We start from the raw sequence: 14,762 nt of genomic DNA on the forward strand, positions 1-14,762 counted from the left end.
ACAATGAAATTAGTTACTTACAATGACTGTGCCTGAGGGGGGAGGAAGAGGAGTGCGTACTTGGCGCAGCCTTACTGGTAGATCAGTCAGGTCGATTTGTTGATGGGAAAGTGGAAGGCAATGATATCACTTATCTATTGGATACTGGTGCTACCCGTTCTACTGTGAGAACAACAGACAACCCAAACTTGCCCCTCTCTGGAGATTCAATCCAAGCCTTCGGAGTTTCGAATCAACAAATTAGAACCCCAATTACAGAACTAATTGAAGTGCACATCGGAAATTTTAAAGACCGGCATAGATTCGTAGTTTGTGATTATAGTCCAGTAAATTAATTAGGAAGGGATCTGTTGTGCAAAATGAATTGCACAATCTATTGCACACCAGATGGTGTTGCTTTCCAAACCCCTGATGAAGATATTGTATATAAGATAATGCTTGCTAAACAAGGCACGGAGATAGATGAAATGTATTCTTTAATGACAGTAAATGATATACCAGAAGAACTGAAAACAATAGTGAACCCTGAAGTATGGGATTTCACAGGAAAGGAAATAGGGCTAATGTCAAATGTAGACCTAGTGAAGGTGTTAGTGAGAGAAGGTGCAGTTTATCCCAACACCAGACAATACAAAATGAGTCCAGAGGTGAAAGCAGGAGTGGCTTCAGAAATTGACTGAATGATTAAACACGGCATTTTAAAAGAAATAATGAGTAGCTCTTGTAATTCGCCTACAATAGGACTTAAAAAGCCTAGCAGAAAATATAGGATAGTACAGGATTTGAGAAAGATCAATAAAATTGTAGTGCCTTGTTGTCCCGTAGTGCCAAATCCAGCAGTGATTCTTTATCAGATACCCTGGAATGCAGGCTGGTTTACAGTAATTGATTTATACCAAGCCTTTTTCTCTATGCCTTGCATACAGACAGCCAGTATCTTTTTACCTTTAAGTTCGAAGACCATATCTTGGCATGGTGCCGAGTTCCTCAAGGGTATACAGCGAGTTCCTCAATTTTTAATCAAATACTGAAAAAGTGTCTAGAGAAGTTAGTTATGGCTAGAAATTCAGTCCTAGTACAATACATCGATGATTTACAAGTGGCATCAAAATCACGAGAAGATTGTGTTACTGATTCAATTGCATTACTGAACCATTTGGCGGGCGGAGGACACAAGGTGTCTCCAGAAAAATTGCAATTTTGTCGAACAGAAGTTAGATATTTAGGCCACAAAATAGAAAGGGGAGTGAGAAAGGTGACCCCTGAGAGAATTAAGATAATCAAGTTACCGCAGACACAAAGGGAGATAAGAATGTTTCTCGGAGTGGTTGGGTACTATCTGCAGTGGATTGTTGGGTTTTCCCTGCTGGCAAAGCCATTGATTCAGATGACATGGAAAAAAGCAAAGGATCCGATTGTTTGGAATGATGAATGTGTGGAAGCATTTGTGAAATTGCGGAATTGTTTGTGTGAGGCCACTGCTATAGACATGCCTGATTATACGAAATAATTTGCGCTATTCTGTTGTGAGAGAGTTGTGCGCTTTCAGTTTTGACCCAGAGGCATGGATTAAGCCGATGCCCAGTAGCATATTTTTCTGCCACCTTGGATCCTGTGGCTTCAGCTTTACCTGGCTGCTTAAAAGCAGTAGCTGCTACTTGTATGAGTCTGGAGCAAAGTGAGTCAATCATGATGGGACATCCAGTTTACGGTTTATGTCCCACATTAAGTCGAGATTCTTTTAACAAGAACTCGAACACAGCATCTTATCCCTAGTCGGATGACTAAGTATGAAAGAGTGTTTCTTGGAGCAGAAAATGTAACTGTGATTAGATGTACAATGGTAAATCCTGCCACGTTATTACCAGATCCACATTGAGAAGAGGTGAAAGATAAAGTAGATCAAGGTTGCTTGGATGTGACTGAGATGTGTACCAAGCCCCGCCCTGATATAAAAGAGGAACCTCTGAAAGAGCCAGATCATGAATTTTTTGTAAATGGCTCATGCCTAAGAATGGAGGGAGGATGACTCAGTGCAACATATTGTGAGAAAGTGCCATCTTTCTTGCATGGTATGCCCTCACTTTTTGCTGAATTGCTGAATGTACTTTGACTGAGTGTGCCCTGGACTCCTGCCAATCAGGTGCCCACGGCCTATGTTCCTTCCCTAAAACCCAAAACCCAAATTGGCAAACCCTGGCCACATGTCAGCCCCTGATAAATGGTACCCAGGGCCTTGTGACCAGGGAAGGCCTCTAAGGGCTGCAGCACTCATTGTGCCACCCTTAGAAGCCCTGTACCCTTACACACACACACTGCCCTTGCAGGCTGTGTGTCTGGGTACAAGACAAAACAAAGAGTCGACATGGCATACATCCCTGTGTGCCATGCCCACCACCTACACTGCCATGGCATACATCAGCCACCCCTCTAGCTGGGTGCCCAATGCTAATGGTGTGGGCACAGGAGCAGGAGCCCTGTGCCACTACAGTACCCAGGTCCATTCCTGGGTACTGTAAGTGCAGTGCTGCCATTTAAGAGTATATTGTGCTGGGAGCTCGTCAAACACGAACTCCACAGCACATAATGGCAACACTGAAGACTGAGAAGTTTGGTATCAAACTTCTCAGCACATTAAACCCACACTGATGCCAGTGTGGGATTTAATGTACCAAGCACCCCAGAGGGCATCTTAGACATGCCCCCTGAAACCTAACATACAATCCACGTCTGTGCTGAGGCTGCCTAGGCTGCCACACAGCAGACATGTTGCTGGACCCCTGGGTAGGAGAGCCCCTGCTCTCCTGGGTCTGAAATCTCCTCCCCCAGGATGGGCAGGGGAAAGCTTCAAAGGCATGCCACCTCTGTGAGCTTCCTCAAGCCACTGCAACCCCCCACTCTGGTGGGAAGCTTGGCCGGAAACCCCAAATACGGACAGGGGATGTGCCAGCCTGCCAACCCCACCCCTCAGGTGGGGGAGGCGAGATGAAGCACATCTCCGGGCTCTCGCCATCTTGAAGATGGGAAGCCCTGCCCAATCAGGAGAGAGGCAGGGTAGGGGGTGTACCCACCCCAGGACAGGGACCCATTGGTCCCTGCCCTTCACCTACCTGTAACGCCCCTAAATCTAGTATTTAGGGGCACCCTGAACCTTCCTTCCCCAGATACAGATTCCAAAATCCAAAGAAGAGCTAGAAGAAAGAAGACCTGCCCTGCAGCTGCTAAGAAGAGGAAGACACCAACTGCTTTGGCCCCAGCCCTACCGGCCTGACGACCCTTGAACCTGCTCCTGCTCCAACCCGGCATCTCTTGTGGCCAGCAACCTCACAAACCCCGGAGGACCTGGCTACCTTTTGACTCTAAGCCCACTGGGACTCCCATGAGTAGAGGCTCTACTCAAAAACTACTTCTAATCCCTGGCAGCAGCCCGGCACCGCGAACCCAGCACACTCTGCACCCACCAAGCCTGGCCTGTGCCGGAGTGAACAAAGACCACGAGGACGACCCCACGGCGACTGTGACCCCGAGTCCGGCACCCAAGGACCTCCCTCGACACTCCTGAAGAAGCCTGCAGCCCAGAACCAGGTGCCCCCCCAACTGCGATCAACAGAGGGTAAGATTTCCCGACACCAATAGGCACCCCTGCACCCGGCACCCCGCGGCCCCCTGTGCCCAATCCCGGGGTACCTACCTATCCTCCAACTACCCAACTTACCTCTCAAAGTGGTGGTGGCACCTGAAGACTCTTCGTCCCTGAGCTTGCAGTCTTTTTCTAAACCGGAGATTTCCCATTGAAATCAATTGAGCGCCCAAAGGCTCAAAAGCACCCTGCACCCAGCCGCCCGAGTGGCCCTGGCAGAGTAATCTCTACACCTATCTACTTCCCCACTTGCCCTAAATGACCAGGAGCCCAGCTCCCACAGCCGCGTGACCTGCTAGTCAGCAGCCACCAACCAAGGCCCCCCTACCTCTCATAGGATAACATTGGGCCTAACTCTCTCTGCACCCGGCCGCCCTTGTGCCGCTGAGGGTGAACCAACTGTACCTACCTGACCCTGGGAGATCCCTGAGTCTATGCCCAGAACCTTAACTCTGCCAGTCGAGTACTTACCTTTAAACCGATAACTCAATTTTCTCCATAGGGTAACATTGACTGGCTTTTCCTGAAATTTCTTCCAAGTGTGGACTTTTCAAAACTTAAAATATTCACCAAAAATCAGCCGAGTAACGAAAACGAAAATACTCACCTGCTCTTAGGTGAGCTCCCAGTGCTGGATCTTGGTGCCCAGCACTGACTCTGAAAGATACTTACAACTGTACTTACCAGTAACCCAGTTTTCTCCCATAGGAAACCATTGACTGTTTTTCTGTGAAATTTCTTCTAAGTGTGAATTTCTGCAAATGTTAAATATTCTTTAAAAATCGTATAATATCTGAAAACGTAATTACTTACCTGTTTTGGATAAAGGTCCCAGTACTGAGTCTAGGCACCCAGTACTGGATTACAAAAGTAACGAGAACATACTATACCTGCAACTTGTATTTTCTGCCATTGGGAATCATTGACTGTTTTCTATGAAATTTTTTCTGTCAACTTTTAAAATAGCAAAATATTGTCTAAAAATCATCACAGTAATTAAGTCGACTTTTATCACTTGATTCCAAGCACTGACCCAGGACTGAATCTAGGATCCAGTCCTGGAATTCCAAAAGTAATCCTAAAAGTAATCTGTGGCAAATAACTTGAAACTTCCATTGAACTCAATGCATTATTGTGTTTAGAATTGTGTTGCCTATTGCAACCACTTGTAACTTTCTACAAAAGTCAATTGCATATTGCAAAAGTATTTATATAAAGCATCTCATTCTGAGAAAGTATATTTTAATACCTATTGTTGGTTCCAAAATAAAACAAACATATATTTTTTATATATAAACCATTGGCCTAGAGTTCAGTTATTGAGTGTGTGAGATCATTTTCTGGCTGAGTGTGTGCAACAAATGCTTTACACTGTCCTCTGATACTGCCTTACTGCTCGACCAAGCTACCACTTTAGAGAGTAAGGTTATATCTAACTTTAGCCTCTGCCAAACCTCTGGGGACGGTGGACTCTGTACACCCTGTACCTATTTGGGAACAGTATATACAGAGCCACTTTCTCACACATATGCAGTATGCAAAGTATCTGAGGTTGTTAAAGCATCCTGTTTACCGGGAGTCAAGTCTGCACAAGAAGCCGAATTGGTGACCTTAATAAAGGCATGCAAAATTGGGAAAAATTGGAGAATAACCATATTTACGGACAGTCAATATGGTTTCGGGGTTGTGCATGACTTTGGCCAACTGTGGATGCAAAGGGGATTTCTGACGTCCTCAGGGTCCCCTATCAGAAATGGTAAAAATGTGAAAGAATTGTTGGAAGCAATACAATTGCCAACAGAAATAGCAGTGGTCAAGTGTGGTGCTCACCAGTCAGGCAATTACTATGTGGCGGCAGCTAACATACACTGACCAGATTGCTCAACATTGTGCGAGAAATAATATGGCATTAAACAGAAAAATTGAAACAAATTAAATCAGCTGCCAACTTATGTTATTCTCAGCTTATGAAACATGGGTTGAGGTGAGACAATTGCAGGATGAAGTTGAGGTAAGCGAAAAAGGAAATTGGACAAGATCAGGTTGTGAATGACGGACAGACGATGATGTATGGTTATACACTGATGGCAGACAAGTCATGCCAGACTGCCTGCTTTCTCAAATGGCAAGAATGTATCATGGAGACACCCATGTAGGTAGGGATGCCATGATCAGACTATTTAGACAAAATTGGTACAACCCAAGGTTTAGGGTAGTCGCAGAGAGTCTTTGCCAGAGATGCTTAATTTGTCAACAGCAGAACCCAGGCAGGAAGACAGTGGCCAGTTGGGGGGAAAATTGGAAAGGCAGAAGGACCATTCACAAGATTACAGCGTGATTTCATAGAGTTACCACCAAGCAACGGAATGAAGTACATCCTTGTCATAGTGTGTTTTTTTTCACGATGGGTGGAGGCATACCCCACTAGGAGAAACGACAGTCTTACAGTTGCTAAGTTACTGTTGAGGGAGTTGATTCCTCGTTTTGGTTTCCCAGTCACTTTGGAATCAGATAGAGGACCTCATTTTAATAATGAAATAATTCAATTATTCTGTGAAGCATTCAAAATTGAACAAAAACTACACTGTGCATACCGCCCAGAGGCTTCTGGCGTGGTTGAGCTATTAGATGGCACAATCAAATCAAGGCTAAGTAAACTGTGTGCATCCACATCGCTGAATTGGCCAGACGCATTGCCTATTGTGTTAATGGGACTCCGAAGTATTCCTGACAGGAAAAGAGGATTGAGTCCCCATGAGATACTCATGGGAAGGGCAATGAGACAAGCATTTATTCCTGGTCATAAATTGCTAAATATAACTGATGATCTGGTATTGGACTATTGCAAAGGATTGGCTGACCTAGTGCTTTCTGTCTCTCACCAGGTTGGAGAAAACGCAGTTGCCAGGCAGCCAGCACAGGCGCATGATTTGAATCCTGGAGATTGGGTGGTAGCGAAGAAACGCACCAGAAAGTCGTGCCTAGCACCCAGGTGGGATGAACTACGTCAAGTCATACTAGTCACTAAAACAGCAGTGAAGTGTGCAGGTTTACCCAATTGGATTCATGCCAGTAATACCAAAAAGGTACTAGATCCTACTGAAAAAGAACAACAACTGAGAGAACCAATTGAAACAGCTGAATGTTGTGAAGTCGAAGAATCTAGAGTAATAGATTCTGAAACAATAGACGAGGAACAACCGAGCATAAGTCAGGAGGGCTGGATACCAGTGGTTGACATACCTGAGATTGTTATTCAAACAAAAAGCAGAACCAGATTAGAAAGACATGGGACTAGTGAGGACCAGATAGGTGTAGAAGAACACGCTCAGGAAAAGGTGAACAAAGCTACTGAAGACCCTGAGCAGGACCAGACAGGGAAAGAAGAACATACTCAGGCAAAAGCTAACAAACCTATCAAAAGACCTGAGCAGGCACAGATAGGAGAAGGAGAACACGTTCAAGCAGCAGAAGAACAAATTGTAGTAAGACCTGAACAGGACCATTTAGGAAAAGAAGAACAGGTTTGGGCAGAAGAAGATCAATATGAAATAAGACCCGAACAGGAACAGATAGAGGTAGAAAAACAAGTTCAGGCAGATGAAGCCACAACAATAAGACCTGAGCAGGTAGAAAGTGACTCTGAAGAAGAGGAAGTATGGATTGTGCCTAAATAGAATGAAAATAAAAGAGCTCTTGAGAAAGACGAAGAGGGTGAAAGTGCAGTACAAGTTAAAGGGTCTGTTAGAAATGGGATCTCTGGTTGGCTAAGGCTTGCGCCAAAGCCAGACAGAGACCACCACTATAGTCAGGGCAAGGGAGTTACACGCCAAAGATAACCCCTGCTCACCCCCTTGGTAGCTTGGCACGAGTAGTCAGGCTTATCCCGGAGGCAATGTGTAAAGCGTTTGCGCACGCACACAGCAACACCACCCCAGGCACACCACAAAAGGAACTCCACACAAGGTTATATATAAAAATAGCCTTTGTATTATAATAAACACATTAGATCATAATCACACAATGTATTCTGTGCCAACTGGCACTAGGCAGTATTTACAGGGGACTATTTACACACGACAGAGTCAATGGGACCACTGTCATAACCATCACAAATCACCAATTGTAAATGTAGCACAAATAGTAAATGTAGAGCACAACCAGTAACCACTGGCGAAATACTGAACTGAGAACTAGATCCTGTAACCTAAAATACAAGATGCCTAAATCATATCAGGCATGAATCACATTAGCATAGACCACATGAATCACCTTATGAAATCATTAGCATGAACACAGCGTACCCCGATCGGGGGCACGCACACTAAAACTGGCCCTAGGCCAACTGGCCTCTCTCAGGGGCCCCAACGCCCTATGTCCAACAAAAGTCAGGGCTGGCTGCAAAAGCAAAGTGCGTAGATGCATAGCCTAAACGTGGCAGCTGCCCACTAATTGCTAGGCAGCTGTGAAAATGAGAATGGGCACCAGCGTGCCCTCCGAGCCCTTCTCTGGGACTCTATCACCAAAAAATGCCCCACGCTGCAGCTGCCTGCGCTCTCGCAGGGCAGCTGGAAAGACCACAAAACAAGCACTGGCACTACACTTGCTAAAAGACTCCCATGGGGACTCCTAGAACAATGGGGCAAAGCGTTGCAGCCGCCCACTGTCCAGCGGGGCACCTGTGACCATCAGCACCGTTCAGGTGCCTCGATCGGCACCCACACTGTGCAAGTTACGTTGGAGTCCCGCTCTGGGACTCAGGAAGAAACCACAACTTGCCCAAGCAATGCAGCTGCCCGCTTCTGCGGCGCAGCTGAGAAAATGCCACAAGCACCACCAATGTGCCTCAAGCATCACCAACACGGCGGTGCATTCAGCCCCCCCTCACTCACTGGGGGTGTACTGGCAGATTTCTCTGGGTCCCGGTGAGTGGGGGCAGGCACCGACAATGTGTCTCGTCTCTCTCCCACCCCTGGGCCCCTCCTCACCTGGTCAGGCGTTCTCTTTCTCCTTTTGGGCACCGGAGCGCGGGGTGGGCTCCCGTCTGCTTCCGGCTTCTTCCTTTGTCCTTTTAACACAGGAGCGTGGGGGTAGGCTCCTGTCCGCTTCCTTCCTCCTTTGGGCACCGGAGCGCGGGGTAGGCTCCCGCCTGCTTCCGGCTTCTTGTGGAGCGCCCCGCCCGCAACCAGACCGCTCTGCCTGGCTTCCAGGTCGCCGCGGGCAGCGCGGTGGCCCCTCTTGTAGATCCTCGGAGTCCTCAGTGGCGGCCTCACGCGGGGGGCCAGAACCGGCGGGGTGGGCCCCCGCTTCGGTTTTTTTTTTTTTTTTTTAAAAAACCTTTATTTTGGTAAATGCACAATACACAGCGTCTGCCTACAACCCCTCGGGGCCGGCCGCTATGACATATCAGAAAAGGATAAAAGAAAAAGAAAAAAGAAAAAAAAACCAATTGGGCAGAGCGCCGTTAAAGCAATCTCTGAGTGAAAAGTACCGTGTAGAGCATAGAACAATAATGTCAGGATAAGAAAAGGTTTCATTTTATGATTTTGTCGAGTACAATGTAGTGAACTACGAAAAGAGTCGAAGCTGATCACTGACCAGGAGAGACATCACCGCTCACGGAGCACCCAGAAGGAGGCGTTATATAGGAAGGCATTTGTAAGGAAACAGGTGGCCACCATCCAGGAACTAAGAGCAAACGCTATACCACAGAATGATAGAACACAATAAACTCCCTACTAACACTGAACCCCGACCCCGAAGAAACAAAGAAACATAGAAGAGAAAGAAACCGAAGAAGAAGAGAGAAAGAACGAGAAAGAGGGCCATAGAGACAAAGAAAAGACATAGACCACATCCCATCCCCCCACCCTGCATACCAGCGGAAGGCCATGGCCCACCCCCCCCCAATAGGCATGCCTATCGCCCCAAAAGAACCCCAAGTGGGAAAGAGAGTCTGGAGAGTGGGAAAGAACATCCCAGTCTCCGACTCCCAGAGAAGGCAGGAAGAGGAAATTGTACATACTCCCGGTCACCACCAGCCCCATAAGCATCCCCCACCCTGAGTATCGTCAGCACAACTGAAGTAGCAAGCAAAGCAGCAGGTGGGGAGACTCCATTCCAAATGTGCGAATAAATCAGATAATTAGCAGTCCCATCCTAGTCCCCGCCCGCCAATACGTACAGCAAACTAAAGGAAATCGCCCAGCCCTGGCCCGATCCTAAGTGGCCCCACAGATCCACCCCCGCAATCAACAATAGCAAATTACACGCATGCGGCACATCAGATACATAGACAAATATTCTAGTCCGGGTCATGCCAGGCGGTCAGGCAGGATCATCAAGGGAGGCAACATCAGCCCTGGCCAGAACGCTGAAACCCCACCAAGCATGGCCACCGCTGGGAGTGTATCTCAGGCAGAACAAAGGAGCAAGATGGCCGCTCCCGGCACAGAAGAGGAAGAGGAAGCGAGAGTTCCCAATCATAGACCATCACCACATCGATAGTGACCAACACAGTTTTCCCCACAGAACGGCACACACTCCGGCGATGTTGAGGAAGCCGTGGCAACACTTGCAGAGGCAGAGTCTCAGCTTGTAAAGTGGAAGGGAGCTTTGTATCTGCAACTTTGTCATTAAAAGAACACTCGACACTGTAGCCAGGGAGAGGACGTTCCACAGTATCCCCCTGTCGCCACATTGTATCCGCCTCGAAGGGAATGAGAGGCATTGGGGGGTCAGACAACCGCAGTAGTTCCCTGGATGGCATAGCGACATCGATCTTCCGCTCCAGTTCTCGAGTGTTTTTCCACAGTGTCGCCCCCAAGTCTTCCAGGGCTAGAAGGATATCACCATAGGTCAGGTCTGCTCCCCGCTTCAGCATGTCGGCAGTATGCAAAGGCGCCGCCGGGACACCCTCCAGCTCGACAGTAGGCAGGGCAGCCTGCGTCAAAGATATGGAGGCTTCCGTCTTTCCGGCGAGGTAGACCGGCACCGCCACCATTTTTGCAGTCAGCCCACATCGGAGAGGTGAGGGTGACTCCATTGGACGGAGGAATAGCATTTAAGGCAAGAAGAGATACTGCTCGCTATACGGGGCTCACACGATGTGAGAGCCCTCGGCTGTATAGCAATGCGGGTGGTGGGCGCTCTAAAACGGATACCGCTCTGACCGCTGGTAGCATGACAAAGGAAGGTTCGCCAGCCCGGACCCAATCATACAAGAATTCTCTCCGTCGCGAAGAAGGCTCCGCCAAGCCGCCCGCTCCACAGCCGGTCACATTTCCCCAGGCGCCGGTCCGGCCCCAGGTCGTCTCACCGTACGTGATAAGCGGTGTCCGGTGGCGGTGGTCGGGCCAGAGTGCGTGGGCAAGGTCCAAAGTCGGCAAACTCTATGAATCCTCGACCAAAAAAGCCGGCGGGGACATCGGAGGAATGCGGAAAGTGTCAGCGCATTCGTGGTTACATTTGCTCGCGCTGTAGGCAGGATTAAAGATCAGGATGTCATGTAAACAGCAGACGGGCTGCGGAGCCGGGAGCTCAGACGTCCTGTCCGTCCGCCATCTTGGCTCCTCCTCCCCGCTTCGGTTTTTAAACAGTACAAATACGTGGAAACTGCGGCAATGTGGGGTGGGCACCCGCTAATAATTGAAATCAAAGTGCGGCAAGAACGCTGGGTGGGCTCCCGTAAGACGATGAAATGCGGGGGAATCCCCAGGCAGCCTCTCAGTGCTGCAAATTACAAATAGAAGCGACCTCTAAGAGCTAGGGCCCACAATTCAGCAAAAAGTCAGAGGGCCAAGCTGGACAATTAAAGCGCTGCTCCCAAGAAGCACAGTGTTCCTCAGCAATAAGGACGTAGCGCTTTTCAGCAAGAATCACGGTAGGGCGCTCCGTCCAGAGAAAAGTCCTTTAGGAGCAAAGGACCAAAGGCTGGGCCCAGGCAGGCCAGCTCACAGGGCCCGCAGCAGGGAGGCAGTCCCTAGTGGCGGTTCCTCCTGGAGCCCAGCAGCAGCAGCAGGCCCTCCCCCTCAAGTAAAGGAACAGCACAACAGAGCACACTTTCACGGGGTCACAGCCCCTTCTTTTATACACCCTTTTCCTTTGTGTCACAGCACAGGGCTTGGGAAACCAGATACAACTGGCTTGGGGGAGCTTTGGAGCACTTTGTTTTGCTCAGCTCCTCTCTCCTTTGTCAGTTGGGGGCTCAGGGATCAGACGCACCACAGGGGGCGGAGCCGGCATTGTGGAGTGAAGGCACAACCCTATTCAGGTCCCAGGTGCAACTCTTCCCTCCCATCTAGATGCAGATCTCTCTATTCAGCCTGCACTGACTCACCCTGTCTCCTGGAATTCCCCAGCCCCTGTCACTCAAAAGCCAGACATGCAATTGACATCAGGCAGGCAGACACATAGCACACAGAAATGCCAACTTCTAAAAGTGGCATTTCTAAAATAATTCCAATAAATCTGCCCACACCATTGCGCAGCATTTATTAATACCATTTCACATATACCAGACTTGACCACGCTGCGCTTCTCATAACAGGAATTACCACTGACACACTCATTCCCAATGCATTCCTATGGGAGGGCAGGCCAATCTCACCACACGCACTCAAGAGCGCTTGCGCACTTTACACTGGGCCACAGAGCTAAAGTGCGCAGAGGCCAAAAGCTACCAATATCAGGTCACAGAAAAGGCAAAAAGTTGAGGGGTGAACCTGCCACAAGGGCCAAGTCCAACAAGGTCAGAAAAAGTGACAACTGGCCAGGTGGAGTCAAAAGATTAAAATACTATCTGAGAAAAACAAATGAAAGACCTGAGCAAGTGAATGAGGTTACTAGTCAAACTCAGCCTAAGCAGTCGATTGTGAAAAACACTTGAAGAAGTACAAGACTGAGAATCTTGAACAATAAGTTTACGGGTCCTGAATGGACCTACGTAATATTAGAGGAATTTGAAAATTTGGATTTGAATGAAGAAACAGAAGAAGATGTAAATACTGAACAAATTGATGAAGGGAAAGTGAGGCCTCCTTGAGAACCAAAAAGTTTAAAATTTACAAGTAAAGAAAAGAAGCGGAATCTTCTTGGACTAAAATGGCTAAAGACAGGGTTACTGAATAACCAAAACGAAGTTGCACTCAGAAATGCTGTAGAGCTTGCATATGTAGCATTTTATTAGTGGTTACGGTATGGCTATTTTTAGCAGTAGCAGTTCCTTATCTTATGATAACAGACAAGAAGAACGACACAGATACTAAAGAGAAAACAGCCATCATGAAAGGAGATAGAGTAGAATTAGAAGCAGCAGATGAGCTAGATTTACATCATATTGTATCAGATAATGACACCTCTTTAAATGTTTTCACCAAGTTGTTATTTCAAAATATAGATACAATGGAGATTAGTGATTGTTACGTTTGTATGAAATTACCAGCTTCAGTGTTGGAGGGAGTTACATACCACCATTTACCTTTAACATATAGTATTTCATGTCGTGTACTAACAAGTCTATTCTATAGAACAGGAAAACTTCAATATTATTACTCAAACTTAGATGTAGTATTTTCAGAAATTCCAATTCGAAAGAATATGCATCCAGTGCTTAGTAGTCCAGACGCACAGTTTATGGGTGAATCTTTCCTAACAATGAAGTCAATAGATATAGTAAAGGCACACAAAAATAACTTAACATGTACATTACGTGAAGAAGAAAAGGTGTTTTTGAATTTAGTTGAAGAAAGGAGACAGGATTTCCAAAGAAAAGCTGCTGAACAGATAACCGATGTACCTCCATGGGCTGAGAAAGAGGGAATTTATACAGCTGACAAAGCTCATGCTGCGATTTCCCTAGACTTTGTGAAGAATGGGAAAACCTGCCTCCATAGATTAAAAACTAATTATAATAACGTATTTATTGGTTTCAGTGAATGTGAACATAACTTCCTGAATTTGGGAGGTTGGGGACTAAAAGGGAGAACTAATCCAGTATTTCCTGGGGTTTACTACGTGTGTGGGAATAATACATATTATAAATTACCTGCACGGTGGAACTGAAGTTGCTACTTTGGGATTGTATTTCCGAAAATTTACCACGTAAAAGAATCACTGGAAGCAATGATAGCACTAATGAATTAACACGAAGAAAGAAAGCTAGTTTTTCAGAAATAATAGGCGACATATTTGGTGCATTGATACCTTCAGTGGGAGTCATTCTAAATTCACATAGAATCTGTCAATTGTCAACAGTAGTTGATCGTCTCTCGACTGATACTGCTGGGGGTTCCTTGATGATTAATACGGAAATGGTTGCAATTAGGTCTATGGTTTTACAAAATCGACTTGCGCTTGATATATTATTGGCAAAAGAAGGCAGAGTCTGTAAAATACTGAAAGTGCAACATTGTTGCACTTACATACCTGACAGAAGTAGGGAAATCAGAGGGTATATTAAGAATATTACAAAACTCCATGAAGATTTGAAACCACTGGAGATTGACAGTGTATGGGAAAGACTAACAAAGAGTATTTCTTCAGTAGGGACTTAGTTTTACGATTTAGGCAAAAGTATTTTAGGTCAAATAATTCTTCCGTTAGTTGGTATAACTACAATAGTTTTAATAATAATGATATGGTGTAAGTGTTGCAGAAACAAAGGGAAGACAATATGAAGTGAATGGAAAGGGAAAAAAAAGTATGTATGAAGAAATTCAGCTGGAAGAAATGAAAGGAAAGTTATATAAAAGGATGAAAGATTTGAAAAACAAAGATGAGATTAAGAACGAAAAGGGAGGAGAAGAAACTCGGGTATGCTAAAGTTGGCATCTGATTGGGATGGGTAATTTTGTGATGGCTAAAAATGCCATCAGAGAGGGGATTGACGGAGTAAGGACTCGTAGAAAAGAGACTTGCTCAGAAGCAATCCTCTCATTTAACTCCTTAACATGTTATTAATTACGTATTGTGTAAAACTAATGAGCACCACATAAAAACGAGGGTTAGAGAAGCTTGCATATGTTTACTAATGTGAATAACTTGAACAAATTTCTAAAATGATTTTAAACGGGAAATCTTTATTGCGCATGCGTCAACTGCATCTACGCAGTATGACGAGCTG

Source organism: Triturus cristatus, chromosome 3_1 (genome assembly GCF_964204655.1).
Source record: "Triturus cristatus chromosome 3_1, aTriCri1.1, whole genome shotgun sequence".
Lineage (NCBI taxonomy): Eukaryota > Metazoa > Chordata > Amphibia > Caudata > Salamandridae > Triturus > Triturus cristatus.